We start from the raw sequence: 23,471 nt of genomic DNA, 5'->3' as shown, positions 1-23,471 counted from the left end.
TGGGCTACATGAATGGGTCGTGTGATCAGCATAATCAGCAACCAAACAGGACAGAGCGCATTCATTGATAAAAATAAAATAAAATCACTCTGTCTCCCACCAGCTTCCCCTGCTGGGGTTGTGAGCTGTTACTATTTGAAATTTTATATAAACAAGCCTGGGCAGGGCCAACGAGGTCCATGAAGGAAGAGCCGGCCAAGGTTTGGATATTGACATGCAGTTAGAATTTATTGACCCAAAATAAAAGCGGGAGGGAGAGAGATGTGTGCAGTAAAGGCGAAACAGTGTAGGTAGAATTGATGAGGGGCCAAGTGCAGAGTCCTGCTGTGCAGGCAGATGATGGAAGAAGCTGATGGAACCTCATTTCTCCTCGGCTATTGTGAGTCAAGCCCCCCCCCAACCTTGTTCCTGGACTCATCCACGGGACGCCCCTTCGAACCGGAACCGGGATCTGCAGCGCCTGCCTTCCTCCTCCTCCTCCCCTTTGGCCCCAGGAGAGAGAAGCGACTCGGAGAGAAGAAGCGGGGCTCTTTTTTTGGGGGGGCCCTCCCGGATCGGGACCGGGAGGGAGGTGGGGCGCTTCCATCGGGATCCCCATCCTGGGGGGGGGAAGGGGCTGTGCCAACAGGATCACGTGACCATACATCCCTTCTGCCCAACTGGGGGGGACCTAGAGCTACGAAAGAGGAGAGAGAGGACCACGTAGCTGATGTAGTTCTGCCCTTGGGTGTGTTCTTTCCTGTAAAGGCCAGGACTGTGGGAGCAGCACCTTCCACTTCCCAAATATTCATATGGTTTCTCGCCAGTGTGTGAATCTGAGACATGGCACTTGAGGACATGCGTTTCACATTCCCTGGAGTGTTCTGCTCCTTCTGTGAATGTTTAGATGAGAACAAATCTTATGACTTTGAAGCTCCTCCCACATTCCATGCATTTCTACGGTTCCCTCCCTGTGTGAGATCTTTGACGCGAATTCAGGGATCTGCTTTCACTGACTTTCCATGCATTTCCATGGTTTCTCCCCTGGATGCAAAGCAGGGGGGGGGCTTGCCAGGAGCTTCTGCCGGGCTTTGCCTTCTGGGGTCCAGATTCCCCCCTAAAAACACATACAGACGAGATCCCCCCCTGAACAGCCCTCACGACTCCGGAAGGAGGGCGGCTGGAGGTCGAGCTTGTAAGCAGGGAAGTCCGGGGGGGGGTGAAGGCTGCCCATTCTGGGGTTAACAAATAAGCATTTTATTATTATTGTATCTCACTCCATGCACCGCTTTTATTCCCATTGCTTCTTCCACAACGCAGCAATTGTATTTAGTTTCAATACAACTTAATTATTGTAACGTCTTGCACATGAATACTTGTGTAACTTTATGTATCTGAATGTATCTGTATCCGAATGGGTCTGTATTAGAAACTGCTTTTACTGTAGACTGACCCTGACTTAGATCTCTTCTGACTCTTGCCACAATCACACCAGGGTGCTAACTTTACAAACACACCCTTGCATATCAAAACACATAGTGCCTCAATGGCCTTCTTTACAAACACACCCTTGCATATCAAAACACATAGTGCCTCAATGGCCTTCCATCTGCTAGCTGAGAGATACACATAGTGCCTCAATGGCCTTCTTTACAAACACACCCTTGCATATCAAAACACATAGTGCCTCAATGGCCTTCCATCTGCTAGCTGAGAGATATCGCCCCAAGGAACAGAACGCAATACTTTCACTTCCCAAAAGTGGGGCCTTCTTCTTCCTCCCTTTCCTTCTCTCAGCCCCCTCCCCCTGCGGCGCTTTCCAAACAGGAACCGGAAGAGGGGATCTCTCTCTTCCTGGCCCCTCTTTCCCCCGCCACCTCTATGGTCTCAGGAGGACGCTCTTGCAAAGAAGGAGGATTCCTCTCGTGAGTTTCCCCGCTTGCTCCACTCCGGCTGCACCTCTTTGGGGAGGCGGGGAGGGGGAGGGAGGCGAAGAAAGGGACTCCCCAAGGAGAGGGGAGGGGAGGGGGGATCTCCTCCGGTCAATCCGGATCGCAAACTGGATTCTCCCTTGGTTTGCACGGCAGGCTCCGGATTGCAAGGGAGGGCTTTCCCCTTCTCTTCCCACCTCCCTCCGCTCTCCTCCTTTACGGGGGGAGGAACATTCAGAGGGGGGTTGAGATCCCCCCCATCGGGAAAGACTCCTCGTGTCCCCCCCCGTGCCCCCCCCGGTGGGGGAGAGATGAAGGCTATCTGTCAGACCCCCCCCCCTTTGTTTACTTCAGAAGCCAAAATCAGAAGGTGCCGTTTAGAAGGGGGGGGCAGCCTGGCCTTTTTTCCCAAAGGGCAGGAAAGCAAGCCTGGGGTAGGGAGAAAGAGGAGGGGTGAGCAAGAGTTGGGGGGGTCAGAGGGAGGAGAAGAAAGAGTGGAGGGGGGGCATAGGTTGCCCTGGATGCCAATACAGGGAAGTGAAATAGGCGGGGGTGGGTGGGAGAGAAAGGGGAAATGGCCAAAGAAGATCCTGGGGAATCCACTGGGGCAGACCTTGGCAAAGTGTGGCCCGAGGGCCACATATGGCCTGTGAGGCGCTCCTGTTCCGGCCCACGGACAGTTTTGAACATCAAAACCATTTATAGCTTTTTGTCTAAAGTTGATCAGTTGTTTATCTTTAACATACTGCAAAAAACTTCTTTAGTATTTGTGAAGATTAACAAGTTTAAAATAAAAACAATCATAACATCACTGTTTCATTTTATTTTTAAGTAAAGTTGGTTCAGCCCCCCTAACACAGTTCAGATTTTTCATGTGGCCCCCCCTATAGAAATTAATTGCCCATGCTTGCACTGGGGGGACGAAGGACCTGTGGCGGCTCATACTTCATTCTCTTTCTTTCCGTTCTCCCTCTTGCTCTTTTCATGCCTGCCTTTCTATTATCTTTTCTTCTTTTTTTGGCTCTTGGAAGAAAGGACAGACAGACGGATGTTCCTCCACAAGATGTAAGAAAAGAACAAAGGAGCTTTACTGCTGTTTCCTTTGTCCAAGAAGCCTCTTCACTGATTTTTCCCCCCTCTGTTGTCCAAAGGAGGGCCTGAGATGGAGCTGGCCACTCGTGGCTTTTCTCTGGCGCAAAAGGGAAGAATCCAGCTCCAGAGTCCTCCAGCATTTGCAAAGCAGGTGAGAGCTATTCCTTCCTCCTCTCTTCATCCTTCCTGCCTTTCTCCCTCCCTCCCTCCCTCCCTCCCTCCTTTCTTTCTTTCTTTCTTTCTTTCTTTCTTTCTTTCTTTCTTTCTTTCTTTCTTTCTTTCTTTCTTTCTTTCTTTCTTTCTTTCTTTCTTTCTTTCTTTCTTTCTTTCTTTCGTCAGGAGCACCACTGTACAATTAACAACATGTTAAATCCACAGCTGATGGCACCAGAGAAATCATAGAATTAGTGGAGTTGAAGGAGGCCTACAAGGCCATCTGGCAGGCAGTGGAAGACAGGAGGGCTTGGCATGCTCTGGCCATGGCGTCACAATGAGTCAGACACGACTTCACAACTAAGAAACAACAACAAGGCCATCAAGTCCAACCCCCTTCTCAAGGCAGGAATAACATCAAAGCATATATTCAAGTTTTTCTTGAATGCTTCCACTGTTGGAGCGCTCACCAAATCCCAAGGTCACTTCCACTGTCTTACTGCTCTAACACTTAGGAAGTTTTTCCAGATATTCAACTGAAATGCAGCTTCCTTTAACTTGAGCCCATTGTTGTGTGTCCTGCACTCTGGGATGATCTGGGAAGCACTACCTATCTTCAATCAAGAAGGATCGGAGGGGTTTTTCTCATAAGGATTTTTGATCCTGTCCTCCCGTTTTTTGGAGGTTGTTGATATTTCTTCCGTCAATCTTAATTCCGGCTTGGGACTCATCCAGTCCAGCCTTTTGCATGATGTATTCTGCATCACGTATTCCAGCATGTACTTTTGGGAGTTCTCGGTCCACATACTGCTGAAGCCTACCTTGAAGGATTTTGAGCATAACCTTGCTAGTGCGTGAAATGAGTGCAATTGTACGGTAGTTGGAGCATTCTTTGGCACTGCCCTTCTTTGGGATTGGGATATAGACTGATCTTTTCCAGTCCTCTGCCCACTGTTGAGTTTTCCAAACTTGCTGGCATATTGAATGTAGCATCTTAACAGCGTCATCTTTTATTTTATTTATTTATTTATTCTATTTGTATCCCACCTATCTGGTTGTTGCGACCACTCTAGGCAGCTAGATTTTAAATAGTTCAACTGGAATGCCATCACCTCCACTGGCCTTGTTGTTAGCCATGCTTTCTAAGGCCCACTTGACTTCTCTCTCCAGGATGTCTGGCTCAAGGTCAGCAGTCACACTGGGTTGTCCGGAACATCCAGATATTTCTGGTATAATTCCTCTGTGTAGCTCTGGCCACACAGCTGGGTTATCTAGATTTGGGGTGTGGGGACCTGGTTCTTCCCACAATTGGTCTCCGAGGAATTTGGACATGGTCTCATTCCTGGGCAAAACTTTCTCTTTCCTTACTTCTTTGTGTTGGCTAGTTAGCAATCTTGATGTAAATTTCAAGATATGGGAGGAAGGGCCTCCATCATAGACTATTTGATTGTTTGTTTGCATGCTAACTAATCAGAGGGGTTTGTTTTTGCTGGGCTAGATAAACTCTGCCCTTGTTTCTTCCTTTCTCCTCCTCACATGTTTTGAGAGACTCCATTTTGTGTCAGACCCTTTTTTCACCTTGGAAGATGCTAGATCTCCAGGCTGGATCTCTGAACCCTAGAGATCCGCCCAGCCATGGGCTGAGGAAACACACCTTATTTTTACTATTTTCCTTTCTATCCACTTTAAGCCTAATGAGTGCCTGTTTTAAGTAAGTAAAATACACAAAACCTTTTATACTTAAAGATTGCCTCCTGGTCTTATTTTCTAAAGTGCTAGGCTTTGGTGAGGGTGGATACCAAGAACAATTGGGTAAAGAAGGGGACTTCTACAGCTAATTCTAATCTTAAGGAGCTGTCCTTCCGCTGTGTATTTTACTGGAACTTAAGCAAGTTCCCAGAACTCTGAACAGGATTCGCATACAGTGGTGCCCCACTAGATGATTATCTCGCAAAACGACAAATCCGCATGATCATGAGTTTTGCGATCGCTATAGCCGCAAAACAGTGTTTCCTATGGGCAATTTTCGCTGTACGATGTTTCGGACTGTGCTTCGCAAGATGGGTTTTTTCTCGGGACCGATGCTTCGCAAGACGACAATTTTAACAGCTGATCGGTGTGACAACCCCAGACCTACTGGAGTATGCCCTGTGGTAAAAGCGTTCCTTAGAACTGCCTTTACACGAGACAGAGAGGGATTCAGAATGATTAGTCCCTAATGCTAGCAAAACCGGGTCCTGTAATTTTGCCCTAGGCGACTTCTCACTCCTTCACCCAAGTCTGTCTCGATTTTATATAAACAATCTGGAAGGTCTGCTCTTCCTCTTTTTACTTTAGGACCCTCTTTTGGTAATATGGTAATGTGGCCAGATCAAAACAATCTTAGTTCAAAAATATCAAATTTACTATAGTAGCTTGGTCTATACAAGGAGACAGCTTACAGACAATTTGACTTTTTATATTTTATTACAAAAGATACCATTTCAACAAGATTAGTTTAACGTCATTTAGTATTTTCAAAATAACCCCCAGCCTTAGCCACCAGTCATTTCCTCTACAAAGTGAAAACAATAAAATGTCTATCTAGATCTTAAATAAGCTTTCTTATGCAATCCTTTTGATTAAAGTTCTGTCGGCTGCATTTCGCTTGGTGTTGTCTCACTCCCTTCCATATCTTCTCCGTCCTCTTCTTTCTTCTTTGCCCATCTTCCTTAAATTAAGAAGCTATGTCCTTGTCCATCGAGGAGTTGAGATAAGATAAGGTCAGCTTGCTCTTCTTAACTTTTTTTTTTTTTAGCTGGAGAAGAACTGACCTTGTACATTTTCTCTCTAATTAGCACCTGGGCATAAGCAGATTTCTAGTTTTTTCGTTGCAGCTCTGAACTAAATCCTATGAAATACAATTCTATTCTAATTTCATAATCAAATTCATGACAAGCCCCCCCTTAAAGATACAAAATATAGGACTATTAAAGTTCTTATTTTGTTACTAACTTAACATTTGATTATGCAAGTGACTATTTACAATATCACATGTGTATATACAGTTATCTTAATTACTCAGTTTCATTATCAGCATACATTCGTGAAAGACTATCTGCAACAATATTTAATTTTCCCGGAATATGTTGTATTTCAAAATCAAAGTCTTGCAGGGATAGACTCCATCTTAGCAATCTCTGGTTGTGAGATTTGATTTTTTGTAACCAAACCAAAGCTCGGTGATCAGTTTGCAGAGTGAATTTGCGCCCCCATAAATAAGGTCTTAATAGATTTAATGCCCAGACAACAGAAAGTGCCTCCTTTTCCGGTACGGCATAATGTTTTTCTCGTTCTAAGAGTTTTCTGGAGAAGTAGGAAATAGGATACAGGTTCCCATCTTCTCCTTGTTGTAATAATACTGCTCCGAGACCCAATTCTGAGGCGTCTGTTTGTAAAACAAAAGACTTGTTAAAATCAGGTGATTTTAGAATAGGGGCATTGATGGCTTTGGTCTTTAATGCATCAAAAGCATTTTGACATTCAGGGGTCCATTTTACCTTGACAGGCTGCCTTCTTGAATTTTCTTGGTGTGGGTAAAGGTGTCTGTCGGAATGTTCGTGGGACAGGTAAGGGTGTTTTACCAACTTGCTTCCCGTCTTGGTTATCTGATATGGACAGTCTTGGACAATCTTTCTTTAAATGGGCTCCTCCACAATGGAAACAAGCCAAGGGTAAACTAATCTGGCTAGTGTCCATGCTTCTTTGCTCTCCAGCAAAAGACTGTCTTGGTTCAGGAACCACTGTTTTCTTGGCTTCATCTAGGCTCTGCCTCCTAGGCACTTCTGGAATAGGCCTAACTCTGGGAGTAGGTTCAATCTTCTTAAAGGAAATTAATTCATCATCTTCCTGTTCACAAGTCAGGTTTCCACTATCCGTGTTCCCTAAGGAACCTCTGGTCCACTCTTCCTCAGCAATCTTCCTCTGCAAAAGATGCAGTTTCATCTCATGGTATTCCCTTGCTTTTCTCTGACTCGTGGAGTGGGCTTCAAACCATTGCCTCTGGCTCTCCATGAAGTCTGCCATCATCAGGGTAAACTGCTCTTGCAACCTGAAACTCGCATCTCTTTTATCTGCTGGACTGCTGCTGGCCTCTGCCATTGCTGCTCCTGACGACCTCTGGTCATTAGCAAGAATTTTCTCTGTTAGCAGGTCCTGCTGTATAGGAACTTGTTCCGCCCCAGTGTACTGCTGTGCCCTTCTTGGCATTACTTTAGGTTTAACTACTTCTGGATTTTCTTCCATTAACCTTTGGGCATCCTCTTCAGTAAATCTTGTGACAGCACTCCTCATATGAAATTCTTTGGGTATCTGTAGTGATCTACTAATAGTTGTTGATCTTGCTCCACTCTGCAGTAAGGAACTATGCTCCATTGCTGACAAAATCTCCTTATCCACTGATACTTCAGGCAGTGAAAACCGACTGCTAAAAGCCATTTTTCCTTTTTTTTCCTCTCTCCCTGCAGCCTTGGCCGAAGCACGGGAGGAGCAATAAAACAATTAAACTGTCAGCTTTGACTGATCCTACTTTCCCTCCAGGAAATCCTTTTGGCTCTGGCTTGGGGTAGGAAATTTTCCCTTTTTTAATTTTATTTAATTACTTTTAAATTACTTTTATTATCCTGGCTGCTCCTTATAGACTCCTGCTACACTCAAAACAATTTTGCCACTCTGTCACCTGAGTGAATCGAGCTGGCACTTTTTAAACAGCACAATGCTTGTTCCTTAGAACTCTTAAGCCACTGGCAGAATCTCTCCTTGCATTACTTTAGCCTGAGCTTTCTGCATAGGAGTCTTCTCCAGTCACAATAATTTACAACCTTCCCTGCTTAGCTCTGAAGCTCACGCCAGAGAAGTTTCTCTTGTCCTTTATTTAGCAGTGTGTATCTGCTTGCTCACACATCTGCCTTCATAAAACAATTACCAGCGCTAATTCAGCCCTTGAGCAAAGCGCAACCCAAGCTGCAACTCTTTAAGCTGCCAGCATGGCATAAACACAGCACATGGATTTGTATCCAAACACAGCCACCATGGCTTGTAAATCAAATCCCATCTGCCACTATACTGTAAACACGGCACATAAGGCTCAGATCCCAAGATGCCACCATGTGGTAAACACGGCACGTGAATAATATCCCACCTGCCACCATGTGGTAAAAGCGTTCCTTAGAACTGCCTTTACACGAGACAGAGAGGGATTCAGAATGATTAGTCCCTAATGCTAGCAAAACCGGGTCCTGTAATTTTGCCCTAGGCGACTTCTCACTCCTTCACCCAAGTCTGTCTCGATTTTATATAAACAATCTGGAAGGTCTGCTCTTCCTCTTTTTACTTTAGGACCCTCTTTTGGTAATATGGTAATGTGGCCAGATCAAAACAATCTTAGTTCAAAAATATCAAATTTACTATAGTAGCTTGGTCTATACAAGGAGACAGCTTACAGACAATTTGACTTTTTATATTTTATTACAAAAGATACCATTTCAACAAGATTAGTTTAACGTCATTTAGTATTTTCAAAATAACCCCCAGCCTTAGCCACCAGTCATTTCCTCTACAAAGTGAAAACAATAAAATGTCTATCTAGATCTTAAATAAGCTTTCTTACGCAATCCTTTTGATTAAAGTTCTGTCGGCTGCATTTCGCTCAGTGTCGTCTCACTCCCTTCCATATCTTCTCCGTCCTCTTCTTTCTTCTTTGCCCATCTTCCTTAAATTAAGAAGCTATGTCCTTGTCCATCGAGGAGTTGAGATAAGATAAGGTCAGCTTGCTCTTCTTAACTTTTTTTTTTTTTAGCTGGAGAAGAACTGACCTTGTACATTTTCTCTCTAATTAGCACCTGGGCATAAGCAGATTTCTAGTTTTTTCGTTGCAGCTCTGAACTAAATCCTATGAAATACAATTCTATTCTAATTTCATAATCAAATTCATGACATGCCCCACTATAATTAAGCTGCCACCAACCATTCCCTGTAAGGAGTCACACAGACCAGGAATGGATTTTCAACAAACAAAGGAATAAGGTTTATTTAAATAACACACAGGGAAAACAAAATGATCAAGTGAATAAGATACAGTAACGTGGCTTAGTCTCAATCATACATACACCAGTTTGGTTCACACAGAACACCTTTAAATAAAGCACAGACCCTGAACCTATCAGTTCTGGCTACCCATAAAGACACCTGAACCTATCAGGTAGGTACTGACTGACACACAGTAGTACCCTGTCTGACACACAGACTCCCACACCAGCTTCTTCTCTCAGCTTCTCCTCTTCTCCACACAAGCTCCACATATATATACAGTACAGCCCCTCCTCCTGATGTCCCGCCTTCCACTCCCCATAGGATGGAACTTTCCCTCCAAACCCATGACAGACAGGTAACATCAGTGCTGTATGTAACACCTCCCCTCTTTATAAGTTGTTTTGTAGGGGGAAAGCTAAAGTGCTTTTCTCCAAAAAACAACCTGGATCCAAAACATACAAAAACAGTTATACAATAACATACAATACCATACTTACTTATACTTACACTCTAAGTTAAACATATCAATTAGGCATTTAAACATTTACCATTTACAATACATCAAGTTACCTTTATTCATACAAACCAAGCATGTTTAATAAACAAGTACATTTAACTTTTTGGTCACCAAAATATATACATAGTCCATGTTCCTTCGCCGTCTTCATTCTTCGGGTCTTCTTGACAAGGCGTCAGCAACACAGTTCACTGACCCTCTGACCACCTTCACTTCAAAGTCATAGTCTTGCAGGTTTAAAGCCCACCTCATAAGTTTACTATTGTGGGTTTTCATTGTCTTTAACCATTGCAGTGGTGAATGGTCAGTGCACAAAATAAAATGTCTTCCCCAGATGTAAGGCTTGGCCTTCTGGATCGCGTAGACTATGGCCAGGCACTCCTTTTCCACGGTTGCCAAATGTCTCTCACCTTTCTGGAGTTTCCTACTTAGGTAGGACACTGGATGCTGGTCCCCATTTTCATCCTCCTGGCAAAGAACTGCTCCTACCCCGCTGTTAGACGCATCGGTGTAGATGATGAACTCCTGGTCGAAGTCTGGAGCACGCAGCACTGGATAGTTGATGAGGGCCTCCTTCAACCTCTGGAACGCCTCCTCACAGTCGCTGGTCCACGGGATGCGGTCATCAGTCTTCTTCCTCGTCAGATCGGTCAGCGGAGTCGCTATCTCGCTAAACCTCGGGATGAACTTTCTGTAGTAGCCCACCAACCCAAGAAATGATTTGACTTTTTTCTTGGTGTTGGGTCTGGGCCAATCACGAACGGCTTCTATTTTGGCCTCTAGGGGTTTGATCACTCCTCCCCCTACTATGTGACCCAAGTATTTTATTTCTGGGCTACCCAGCTGCAGTTTGTTCTCTTTGCAGAGCCTAGGCCAAAGCACTTCCTCCCCTGGGTTAAAGTGCCTCTCCCTGGCTTTCTGGTCATCCCAAGCTTTCTTTCTGACCTTCTGAGCTTGCAGGTTCTCTGCTGCTAGCTCTAGGTTTCTCTTTAGGTCATTCCTTAAAGAGTCTATGTATGTCACAACGTCTTGTGGGTCCTCCTGGGTGATCTGCTCCCAATTTTGTTTGATCAAATCAAGGGGCCCTTTCACCCTTCTCCCAAACAAAAGTTCAAATGGACTGAACCCGGTACTGGCTTGTGGCACTGATCGATAAGCAAACAAAAGGGATTGCAGCTTCTGGTCCCAATTGTTTGGATTCTCTGCCAAGTAAGCCCTAATCATGCACATCAAAGTCCCATTGAACTTCTCCGTTAACCCATTACTTTCGGGGTGATAGGCAGTGGTTTCCTTGTGTTTAATTCCACAGATTTGCCATAACCGTTTCATGAGCTTCGATGTAAACGATGCGCCCAAATCTGTGATTATTTCTGAGGCAAATCCCATCCTGGACATATACCCCACCAAGGCATCTGCCACTGTGTTAGTTTCAATGTTAGTCAAGGTAATGGCTTCAGGGTACCTCGTGGCATGGTCCACAATGGTGAGAATGAACCTGTTCCCCCTCTTTGTGGCCTTGGGCAAAGGTCCCACAACATCCACCCCTATACATTTGAACGGAGTGTCAATCACAGGCAAAGGGCACAACTTTGCTTTGGTCCTGTCACGGTTATTCCCCTGCCTCTGACACACATCACATTGTTTACAGAACTCCTTGATCTGTTTCCCTATTTCAGGCCAGTAAAAATTCTGTGTGATTCTCTGCTGTGTTTTGTTCACCCCTAAGTGCGCAGCAAACATGTCAGAGTGCCCCCTTTGTAAGATCATGGGGCGATACTTTTCAGGTACCACTAGCTGACTTCTGATCCCATCTCCCCCTTTTGAGATATTCCTCAGGGTCTCTCTATACAAAATTCCCTTTTTCTCTCGAAATCTCACTGGGGTTTCAGGTGTTAGCTGGGCGTCTGTCACCTGTTCAAAACACTTTTGGAGAGTGGCGTCTGCCTTTTGCTCTTGGCCAAATTTGCTGTCTGTGTTTAAGGTTTCCACCACAGCTTCGGAACTCCCTTCACCTGCTTCCGTCTCGGGCTCATCAGTACCCCCCTGAACTGTCCCCGTGGTAGCTTGTGAGCGTGTAATCACTAGCACCCGTTTCACATGTTCAGCCAGGTCATTTCCCACGAGCACGGCTGCTGGCAGAGTCGATGAAATCGCTAGCCGCCAAACTCCCCTCCAGCCTTGAAAGTTCACAGGTACCTCAGCTACTGGCAGCGAGATCCGCTGTCCCTCAATCCCTGCCACCTTTATGCTCTCATTTGGGATTATATACTCCCTAGGAATAATATCTGGATGGCACAGGGTCACCTGGGAACAAGTATCCCTCAGCCCCCTATACTGATGGTCAAGTATTCCTACATCCACCCCTGCGGTTTCAAACAACTGTGAATCTGTTCTCACTAGCAAGCAGCGCTTGACCTCCACAAGAAGACCATTTCCCCCAGCCTGATCAGCAGATGTATCTGTTCCAGATTGAGTAGCCATGGCAACAGGCTCCCTCAGTGACAAGGAGCTTTGCTCTTTCTGGACACAGAACACAGCTTTTGGCTTGGTTCCACTCAAATCATGAGGCACATTTCCTTTTAGCTGCTTTAATTTCTCACACTCTGAGATTAGATGGCCCTTTCCTTGACAGAAATAACATTTTCTGCTGTATTTTGAGTCTTTCTCATCTGGTTTTGGTTTTCCCTCCAAAATCTGAGGTCTTGGTTTCATGTCTGAGGGCTTCCCTTCACCATGGGCCCCTCCCACTTGCTGGTTTCTCCCTGGTTCCTGAGAGTACTTGCTGTAGGTTTCTTTGGGTTTACCTACAGATTTCTCCTCACCTAAGGGCTTTCTTATCTGGTAAATAAAATCTGCGATCTCGGCTGCTTCTGCCATAGATCTAGGTTTCCTTTCCCTCACCTGGAATTTCAGTTCCCCATGCAGGACTGAATAAAACTGTTCCAGCGCTATCAGGTCTTTGAGCTGCTGGAAGGTCTCTGTCCACTCCTGAGATAGCCATTTCTCTAGCAGCCTCACCAGTTGGGCCCCCACTTGGGTAAAAGTCTGCTCTGGTTTCTTGGTGAGTGACCTGAATCTTTGCCTCAGCTGTTCCGCATTTATCCCATGTCTGGCAAACACCAGTTTTTTAAACTCAGCGAAATCTTTTAGCAGCTCCTCTGGCATCTCTGCATAGACTTCTGCCAGGCTGCAACTGATTAAAGATCGCATGATGGTCATCTTCTCAGTTTCCCTTACTGAGAAGTCCACAAACGCTCTTTCCACTAGGGAAAAGAACACCTCAGGGCAATCTCCCTTGTGGTATACAGGGAATTTCTTCAGGTCAGTTTTAGACAATTGGCCTCCCTCAGAATCTCTATTGTTATTATTGTTCTGATTCATCAGTTCCAATTTTCTTAACTCAAACGCCATTTTCTCTTTCTCCAATCTTTCTGCTCTTTCCATTCTCTCTCTCTCTAATTTTTCCTCCATTTCCAATTGCCTCATCCTCAGTTCATGCTGTTGGGCTATGAGCATTTTCCTGAGTTCTGGGTTCTGCTCTCCCGTGCTCTCATCCTGCACTGAGCCAAATTCATCCTCAGAACCTCGGTCCACCTGTGGGTCTTTCGCTTCACCCATTTCTGCCATTTGGCTTCGAGTCAAGGGCATAATCCCCCCCCGAACAGGCTGCTTTCAAAAGTCAAGCCTCAAAATAAAGCGACCACTTTTTTTTTCTTTTGCCTCAGAACCAGCCTTTTATAGATTGCTGCTGTTCTTTCAGCACTAACTTGCAACTGTTGCCAGCCAGAGTCTACCCCCCTCTGCTAGGCCTCTCAGCAGGCAGACTAGATCACTGCTACTTTACACAGTTTTGCCTCAGCTTTTTCCCGCCAAAACAGGTTGCCTCAGAGCTCCCTAATCTAGTCCCCAGAGTTGGCACGTTCTTCCACTAGCGTACCTCCCCGTGAGGTAAGCCTAGAAGATTACCTACGCGCTCTCAGATTGTCCCTGACTAGACCCCCCTTGCTCTGGGCACACTTGCCAAGGCTTTGCTGGACCACTGGACAACTGGACCAGTCGTATCCCACACGCTGGACACCAATCAATGTGACAACCCCAGACCTACTGGAGTATGCCCCACTATAATTAAGCTGCCACCAACCATTCCCTGTAAGGAGTCACACAGACCAGGAATGGATTTTCAACAAACAAAGGAATAAGGTTTATTTAAATAACACACAGGGAAAACAAAATGATCAAGTGAATAAGATACAGTAACGTGGCTTAGTCTCAATCATACATACACCAGTTTGGTTCACATAGAACACCTTTAAATAAAGCACAGACCCTGAACCTATCAGTTCTGGCTACCCATAAAGACACCTGAACCTATCAGGTAGGTACTGACTGACACACAGTAGTACCCTGTCTGACACACAGACTCCCACACCAGCTTCTTCTCCCAGCTTCTCCTCTTCTCCACACAAGCTCCACATATATATACAGTACAGCCCCTCCTCCTGATGTCCCGCCTTCCACTCCCCATAGGATGGAACTTTCCCTCCAAACCCATGACAGACAGGTAACATCAGTGCTGTATGTAACAATCGGCACTTCGCAAAACAGTGTTTCCTATGGGTGATTTTTGCTATACGATGTTTCAGACCGTGCTTCGCAAGACAGTTTTTTCCTCGGGACCGATGCTTCGCAAGACAGCGATTTTAACAGCTGATCAGCGCTTCGCAAAATGGCTTCCCTATGGGCGATTTTCGCAAAACAACAACAATTTGTCCCCATTGGAGTGCATTAAACAGATTTCAATACATTCCAATGGGGAATCGCATTTTGCAAGACAATGTTTTCACAAGACAGCGATTTCAATGGAAAGGATTAACAGTGTCTTGCGGGGCACCACTGTATTTGGCGGCCTGTATCATTGCGAACATGGACACCCACCTGGTTCTTCCCATGATTGGTCTCTGAGGAATCTGGGCATGGTCTCGTTACTCTATTAGTAGCTTCCTGGGCAAAACTTTCTTTACTTCTTTGGTCTCTTTTTTCAATTTCTCCCCAATAAAGGAGGCTTTCTCATTGGCTGGGAGAGTGTAATTGAAATGATCAGGAACACTGTTCTTTTCAATTCTTTAAATATTTATGTCGCCAATTAAAATATTTGTCATTCAAGTAAACAGAGGATCCAAACGGTTCAAAAATTTTGATACCTCTTGAACATTTCTCATACGTTGGTTTCCCTAACAACAGGATGTGAAAGCCTTCACAAATACATTTATTCGGAAAGGTTTTCTGTTCCTTATGGCTCAGTTCCCATTTGTCTGCAGAGTCTAATGAAAAACAGGATCCAGAACATTTTGTTTGAGAAAATTGTAACATTGCTTCCTCTTTTTCTTTTTTTACTGAAACAGAAGGATCCTTTCCCTTTCATTTTGCTGGCCTTGGTTCTCCTTTGGGATTTTTCTCATGTCAGTCAAAGATCAAGAAAATACCTTGGCTAATTTCCCCATGTGAATCCCTTCTGTGCTCCACTACTCCTTTGTAGTCCTTCATCTCTTTTTTTCTCTCTCCATCAGGTAACAAAGAAGACAATTGGATTTCTATAGAGCTAATAGTTCTTTCAGGGAAAAAACACCCAAGAGTGAAGGCAACGACAGGAAGAAAGAAATCTTCAGTTCTGCCTCCTGTTGATGTTTCTGCATTTCTCACCATCTGAAAAATACCAAGAGGAAAAAGGAAGGAGAATATTTTCGATGGGCTGATAAGCATTGATGTGTACCCCAGATTACAGTAGAACTGGAAGAATCAACTCAAGGGACAAACAAAATCAAGGGACAGAACACGGGAAGAGCAGCACCATGTACAAAAATTGTATTCCATGTGAAAACCCACTGAGAGGGGAGAAAGAGTATAAATGCATGGAATGTGGAAAGAGCTTCAATCAGAGCAGTCACCTCAGGAGACATGAAAGAGCTCACACAGAGAAGAAACCTTATGAATGCATAACATGTGGAAGGATCTTCAGTCATAGCAGTAACCTTAGTGTACATGAAAGAACTCACACCGGGGAGAAACCCTATAAATGCATGGAATGTGGAAAGAGTTTCAGTCAGAGCTGTAACCTTCGTTCACATCAAAGAACTCACACCGGGGAGAAACCCTATAAATGCATGGAATGTGGAAAGAGCTTCAGCAAAAGCAGTGGCCTCAGCAGACATCAAACAGCTCACACAGGGAAGAAACCTTACAAATGCATGGCATGTGGAAGGAGCTTCAGTCAAAGTGGTAACCTTAATGAACATGAAAGAACTCACACCGGGGAAAAACCCTATAAATGAATGGAATGTGGCAAGAGTTTCAGTCAGAGAGGTACCCTTAGTTCACATCAAAGAACTCATACAGGGGAGAAACCCTATAAATGCATGGAATGTGGAAAGAGCTTTAGTCATGGTTCTACCCTGAGTTCTCATCATAGAACTCATCTGGGGGAGAAATCATAGAAATACTTGATATGTAGAAAGAGTCTCTGTCAAAGTCCTAGGCTTCATTCCCATCTAAAAGGTCCAAAGGAGAAACCGTTAAAATCCATGGAATGTGAAAAACCTTTTGTCAACTGTAGTGCTTGTCCGATTAATCAGATCCACTAATGAGGGAAAAACCATAGGAGTAATGTCAATATAGAATATTAGACAGATTTTGAATTGCGGTAAGGGGTTTGTTGACTGGAAGAACTATGGTGCTACGTTCCCTTTGCTGTTTTTAGGATATCAAACTGCTAATCTAGATGGGCAAAATTAAATATTTTGTTAGATAGATCTGAGTGGACATGAGCCAGCCTGGGTTAGAAGCAAAGGATGTGAACCCTTTAGTTGCGTGTTCTTTTATATTAAGTGATATTTTCTGTTACAAAAGGAGGCTGATCATCCATTAAAAATTTGATTTATATATTCCCTGAATCGGACGTATAGTAATTAGATGTCTTTTCCAATATATGTCTTTTTCAACTGTTGACATCCACTTATTTTTTTTCCATTCAGGAAACGTTTAGGTACCTTTTCACAACTGGTGTTGCAGTGAATGATTTTAATACAGTGGGGTCTTGACTTGAGAACTTAATCCGTATTGGAAGGCGGTTCTCAAGTCAAAAAGTTCTCAGGTCAAATCTGCATTTCCCATAGGAATGCATTGAAAACCATTTGATCTGTATCTGCTCTTTTCCGTCCATAGAAACTAATGGGAAGCTGCTATTCTGCCTTCGACCACTAGAGGGGGATATTTTGTTTCTTTTTTTCTTAGGTCAAGAAAGGTTCAGGGAAGGCAGGGAAAATACAGTCCAGGCAGGACAGTACCAGGCAGTCCAAAGACTGCCTCCCAATCCACTCTCTAAACGATGGGAGGAGTGAGGAAGCAGACAGACACCCTTTTCACTGGCCAATAGTTAACTGAAAGTTCAAATTTTGCACTTTCCCTGCCTCCCACGTGGTTTTTTTCAGTTCTTAACTCAAATCTAAGTATGTAAGTCAAGTCAATATTTTCCTATGAGAGTGGTTCTTAAGTCAAAATGTTCTTAAACTCGAGCCGTTCTTAAGTCAAGACCCCACTGTACTTGCTTAGATTTCTTCTTTTACTTTATGCTAATATTCAATTCTATATAGTTTAGAGGGGAATGCTTTAGTTAGCAGTCAATACTTACAGTGATTTCTTTAGCATATTATGAGAAAAATAATATTTTTAAAATGATATCTTGCAGAGTGTGGGTGGCATACAAGTCAAATGGATAAATAAATAAAATGAATAAAGAAGATGGAAACTGGACTGAAATTTACCTAAAACCTATATGAAACCTTGAAGGTTGATGGGTTGATATTTTATTTATTTTTACTTATTTGTTCATTTTTGGGGTAATTTATCCCCCTGCGTTAATGGTTTACATTTGGAAACACTTTGCACTTTGAATAACTTGTGTGAGAGTTTTCCATGCTAGAATTGACAGCTGTAAGGAAAAAGACTGAGTTGTGTGTGAATTTGTTGAGGAAAGGAAGATTATGAACTTCCAATGAGGGTTATTTTTACTACAGTCTTAATGAGGTCCTTTCCAGAGACTTTTTCAAGTTACTAAAGTCAAGAGCAAATTCTAAACACATACAGTGGTGCCTCGCTTAGCGATGTTAATCCGTGCAGCAAAAATCACTGCTAAGTGATTTCATCGCTAAGCGATTTTAAAAAGCCCATAGAAACGCATTAAAATGCGTTTAATGCGTTCCTATGGGCTTAAAAACTAACCATATGTGGAAATCCTCCATTGCGGTGGCCATTTTCGGTGCCTCTAAAGCGAGGCAAAACAGTGGGTGGCCATTTTGTTTACCTGGCGGCCATTTTGAAACCACAGATCAGTTGGCCGAAAATGGGGGCTTTGCGATGATTGCTTCCCTGCGATCATTGCAAAGGGAAATTTCCCCATAGGGGCCATCGCAAAGCGATCGCTCTTGCAATGGCAAAAAGTCCATCGCAAAGCGATTTCATCGCTATACGGAGTGATCGCTATGCAAGGCACCACTGTATACCATCATGTCTGATAGTAACACAGGCACTCTACAGCTGGTATGAATGGCTTCTGTTGAAGAACCAAATTGCCACAAGCATCCACCTGAAGAATTATTGCCTGTCACTCACCTAAAGAGGAGTTTGTTCCTCCATTGTTTGAAGCAAAAGTCACAGATGGAGAAGAAGAGGACCTGATTGACTTAAAACCTAGGATTTAAATGTTCGATCATTTTTAATGTAGGTGGACATCAACTTACATGGTTGATAAGCTACACGGTTATGAGCTATCTATTCAAATTTTAAAGTGAACCCTTTCTGACCTTATGTTGGGAAATACATTTTCGCCCCTTGCAATTAAGGAATGTGATTTTCTTAATCATAACTGGAGGGATGCTTTATGTTTTAGACATTAGGAATAATAGGATAGATTAGGTAAGAATTTGTGTGTGAGAGAAGACTCCAAAGAGAAGACTCCCTGGAAAAGACGCTGATGTTAGGAAAGTTTGAAGGCAAGAGGAGAAGGGGACGACAGAGGATGAGATGGTTGGACAGTGTCACCAAAGCAACCAACATGAATTTGACCCAACTCCAGGAGGCAGAAAGACGCTGATGTTAGGAAAGTGTGACGGCAAGAGGAGAAGGGGACGACAGAGGATGGATGGACAGTGTTATCGGAGTGACCAACATGAATTTGACCCAACTCTGGGAGGCAGTGGAAGACAGGAGGGCCTGGCGAGCTCTGGTCCATGGGGTCACAAAGAGTTGGACATGACTAAACAACAAGTGTGTGAGTTGGTAGCCACTCATTCAATAAAGACTTAAAACCAATATCCTTGTTGGTTGTCCAGGCGGAAGTATATTGGTTTAGCGACTTTAGGGAGATGGCGCCTTTGGACATATTGGATTTGAGGGGAATTATTCTATGACCGTGATCTCAAATAAACCGTCTGCTTTAGTGGAGAGCTCTGAGGTTTATTAATTATTTGCTCTTCATTTTTGTGGCATTCTGAGTTTTCAGTGTAGCACAGAAGCCTTGTCCACCACACAGTCTGGCTTCTTCTGTCCACAGTGGCCTCTCAGCAGAGCAGTCAAAAACATCCTTCAAATCTCTGCTCAGAAGGGAAACAGATCCTTACCTGGAGAGACCACGTTCCCAGAAATCTCTAGTGTTGTGATGCACAGCCCAGATTCCAAAGACCCCACTCTCTCCGTTTTCAGCAGGAGTGCAACATGCTTTATGTTTTAGAGATTAGGAATAATAGGATAGATTAGGTAAGAATTAGTGTGTGAGTTGGTAGCCCCATGTTCGATAAAGACTTAAAACCAATATCCTTTGAAGGGAGCAGAGAGTTGGGTTTTTCTTGCAAATTTGGGGGGAGGCATTTCGCAGGGAATATTCCTTTGGGGACCACAAGACTTTCTACAGAAGTAGAACATAGCACATATCCTATGAGCAAAAAACATATCACATGAGCAAAAACGTACATCTGTGGCCAGATTCGGCAGACCGTGCCAGGAGGGTAAAGGATACAGGAGTATCTTTGGGGGGGGAGGAAGTCCCCACAGGGATATCAATAGAGGTCAGAAAGCAGGAGGGAGAAAAAAAGTGTGGGACACAGAACACGCAGGATGGTCAAACCCCCTGAGAAAGGGGACATCAGGAGACTCTGCTGAAGGGGTGTTAGATAGACATGTCTTCGCACTGCCTGAGATTTCATTTCCTCAAAGGACTCTCTTGTGTGGCTCAGGCATGTCATCAAAAATACAAAAAAGCCTTGTGTCACCTTCTTCCCTCCCTCTTCACCTTGGTACTTTTTCAGGTGAGGACTCCCAGGGACCCCTCCTGCCCAAGACAGCAGTGGTTGCCTTGCACAACCCCTCCCAAAATTGCCAGAGAGGTTTAATTTTTCATTCGCTGGCTGCTTTTTCTTAGATGAAACATCCAAGAGGGGCACTGAGATCTGCCTCAGGCTGACCATGGCAAGGGCTGATGACCCAGGGGAAAATTGTGGGAAAAGACCAGATCTGGCATCTTTTTCTTAAGAGTTCAAAACATTGATTTTATGAGGTGCAGAGGTGTTGCACTAGAACAGAAAAGGTATTTTAAATGTGCCTCAGAGACGTACAGTCGTGCCCCGCTGGACGATTACCCCGCTCTACGACAAATCCATTTTATGTTGATGTTTTTGCGATTGCTTTTGTGATCGCAAAACAATGTTTTAAATGGGGTTTTTTCCGCTGTGCGATGATCAGTTCCCTGCTTCGGGAACCGATTTTCACTGTTTGCTGATCGTCGGGTTTCAAAATGGCCGCTGGCTGAAGAAAATGGCCCCCTTGCTGTTTTCTAGGATGGATTCCTCACTTTACAGGCACCGAAAATAGCCGCTGTATGGAGGATCTTTGCTGGACGAGCAGCTATTCAGCCCATTGGAACGCATTGAACAGTTTTCAATGCATTTCAATGGGTTTTTTTATTTCGTTTGATGACATTTTCACTCTACAGCGATTTCCCTGGAACGAATTAACGTTATCAAGCGAGGCACCACTGTATGTTGAAAGTGAAGTGATAAGAGAACCATGTAGAAGAAACTCACTTTTCACGATGAAAAAGTAAACCACTAAAATTCCCCTTAAACTGCTGCTTGAGAGGGGTGGGGCTTCGTTGCAGCAAGATTGGTCAGGTTTCAGGAGGGCTCCTGAAAATGACTGAGACCATTCCATTTTGAGCCCTCCAAAACTTGAGGGTGAGGTATTTTACTAGGAGAAGTGAAAGTCTGAAGTAACATAATCTGACTGAGAAAGGGTTACTTGGCCCGGGAGATTCCTGGATTGGCCTGGAAGCCAAAACTGAGTGGGCGCCATCTTAGCACAAAGCTGTGAATCTCCCAATGACAGAGAGCGGAAAAGTAGAGAAGGATGTTGGAAAATAATCTGCACCAGAGCTTGAAGGACTTGGCTTTTTTAACATATGGAACTCTTAAGGACCTAAACACTGAAGAGAGTGGGTGTAACCTGACAGAGAAAGTGATTAGACCAATATCTGGCCAGATAAGCGAACATTCCACCACCACACCCTTCATCTGAGGCTTGGTGAAGGGAGATTTCCACTTAGACTGAAGGGGGGCAATTTTAGAGGGACCCTCAGTACTCTGTCGTAATGCTGGGCTAGTGGCTCTCAGAGCAGGAGCTTCATCAGATGTCTCTCCCTCAAAACTCTAGGGAGTTTTTTCCTGTGAGGAAAATATGGCCCAAATATTCCTCTGAGCCTACATCTTTCAGGTCACAAGGTGTCTCAGCCCAAGGCTTTCTCCGACCGGGACTGTCAAACCCAGCTTCTTGCATCTCTTGTTTGGCTTGGCAAGTTCTGGGCCATCCAGGTTGGACACAAATTCCCCCTCTGTGGGGGAACGCCCCTCCTCAAGGTTGCTAAACTGTTGTCTGATTCTACAGTAGTAGAGAACACTCTCCTGGATGACGTCTGAGAGGAGGTGTGGCTACCCATTCTTCCTCTTCCTCTTAGAGAGCTAACTTCAAAGCCTTTCTTTGACCAATCTAATTGGCATTATGTAACCACTGTCCTATCTGAACTCTGTCAACTATCTGTGAGCTTACTAAAATAATAAAAGAGAGTCCTCCAGGGGTGTGTGTGTGGCATGACTAGTCGTCCATCAGGAGCACTGCTAGCAGACATCCTTGTGTGTGTAGCTGACTTCTTTAACTTCTCTCTAAGACTTTTTGCTATCCTAATTATCTGGTGATCACCTAGCCTATCAGTCTTCTCAGTTTTCATGACCCTACACCCTCCTTTGAGCACCACCAGATAGACTAACATTAATTCACTGACAGTACAAGACATCTGCATTTTTCATGAATAGTACAGAATATACACGGGTTTGTACTCTTTTCCAAACTGGCCCGTCTACGAAGAGACATGGATGCACTGTTTATGGTGGCTCCAATCCGTCCTGGAAGAGGGAACTCCGAAGGTGGTGCTGGAAGATTCCTGTTTGACACCCTGGCTGCCCACCTGTGGGGTCCCTCAGGGTTCTGTTTTATCTTCTCTGTTATTTAGCATCTACATTAAACCACTGGGAGAGACTGTCCGGAGTTTGGGGGTTGGGAGTTAAAAGTATGTCGATGATACCCAACGCTCCCTTCCTTGCTAACTAAATCTGAGGGACTTGTTTCAGTTCTAAATCAGTTTTGGTATCAGTCATGAGGCTGAATAAACTGAGACTTAATCCAAACAAGACAGAGGTGCTTCTGGTGGCAGATCAAGGCAAAGGGATACAGCCTGTGCTGGGTGGGATTACACTCCCCCTAAAAACATAAGTTCACAAACTTGGGGTCCTCCTGGAGTCGTCCCTGAGCCTGGATGTCCAGGTTTCAGCAGCGGCCAGGAGTGCATTTGCACTATTAGAACTAGTACTCCAACTACGTCCATCTCCGGAGAGATCTGATCTGGGCACTGTGACTCACACACGCTAGGTATTTCCTTGACTGGATTACTGTAACACCCTCAATGCGGGGCTGCTGATGGAAAGGGTCAGGGAACATCAGCGGTTTTTGCTTGATAGTTGGACTTGACATACTTTATTCTTGCAAGATTTGCAAGAGCAAAATCATTCTAGTAAAACAAGCAACTTTAATCCAGACACTGAACTGCTGCCCCTGGAAGAATACAGAATCCAAGCCCAGCATCTACAGTCTCTTTCTCTCTCCAGGCAGAGGTTGGAAAAGTTATTTTTTTTCAGACTACAATGCCAGAATCTCACAAACGGCACGGGGGTTGGCCATGCTAGCTGCAGGAACTGAGATATCATAGTTTTGAAAAGAGTACTTTTCAGAGTTCTGCTGTCTGGCAGAGCCAGTATTTCCTTGTAAAAAGCCTTTGAAAAATGGATCTGTGGAGATGCCGGAGTTACTGAACTGAAAGGCTAGGTTATTCCCCATATTGGTTGTTGTGGGTTTTTTGGGCTCTTTGGCCATGTTCTGAAGGTTGTTCTTCCTAACGTTTCACCAGTCTCTGTGGCTGGCATCTTCAGAGGACAGCACTCTGTGCTCTGATGTAGTTTGCTTCGGAGTGGAGTATTTATGGCTGTGAGATCAGCTTTTGTCCTTTTCAGGAGATGGGTGATTAGTGTGTCTTGTTGTGGGTGTATTGTTGTGATAAGGAGAGATTATCACAATCTGGG

At 44.4% G+C, this 23,471-nt stretch overlaps 1 long non-coding RNA gene and 1 pseudogene across 2 annotated transcripts; one reads left to right on the top strand and one right to left on the bottom strand.

Annotated features, from left to right (window-relative positions):
* The first annotated feature begins 1,971 nt into the window (after positions 1-1,971).
* LOC144587280 (uncharacterized) lies at positions 1,972-16,741 on the top strand (annotated as a pseudogene). Its single transcript, XR_013542431.1, has 2 exons — positions 1,972-3,153; positions 15,309-16,741. The product of XR_013542431.1 is annotated as an uncharacterized LOC144587280 (transcript).
* LOC144587316 (uncharacterized) lies at positions 3,205-15,315 on the bottom strand. Its single transcript, XR_013542469.1, has 2 exons — positions 13,843-15,315; positions 3,205-5,288 (listed from the first exon to the last, which is right to left on the bottom strand). It is a non-coding gene; the product is annotated as an uncharacterized LOC144587316 (long non-coding RNA).
* Positions 16,742-23,471: the final 6,730 nt, after the last annotated feature.

This window comes from Pogona vitticeps, chromosome 2, assembly GCF_051106095.1.
Source record: "Pogona vitticeps strain Pit_001003342236 chromosome 2, PviZW2.1, whole genome shotgun sequence".
Taxonomy (NCBI): domain Eukaryota; kingdom Metazoa; phylum Chordata; class Lepidosauria; order Squamata; family Agamidae; genus Pogona; species Pogona vitticeps.
Note: the sequence above shows the minus strand (reverse complement) of the source record. Positions and strands in the feature narration are given on the sequence as shown.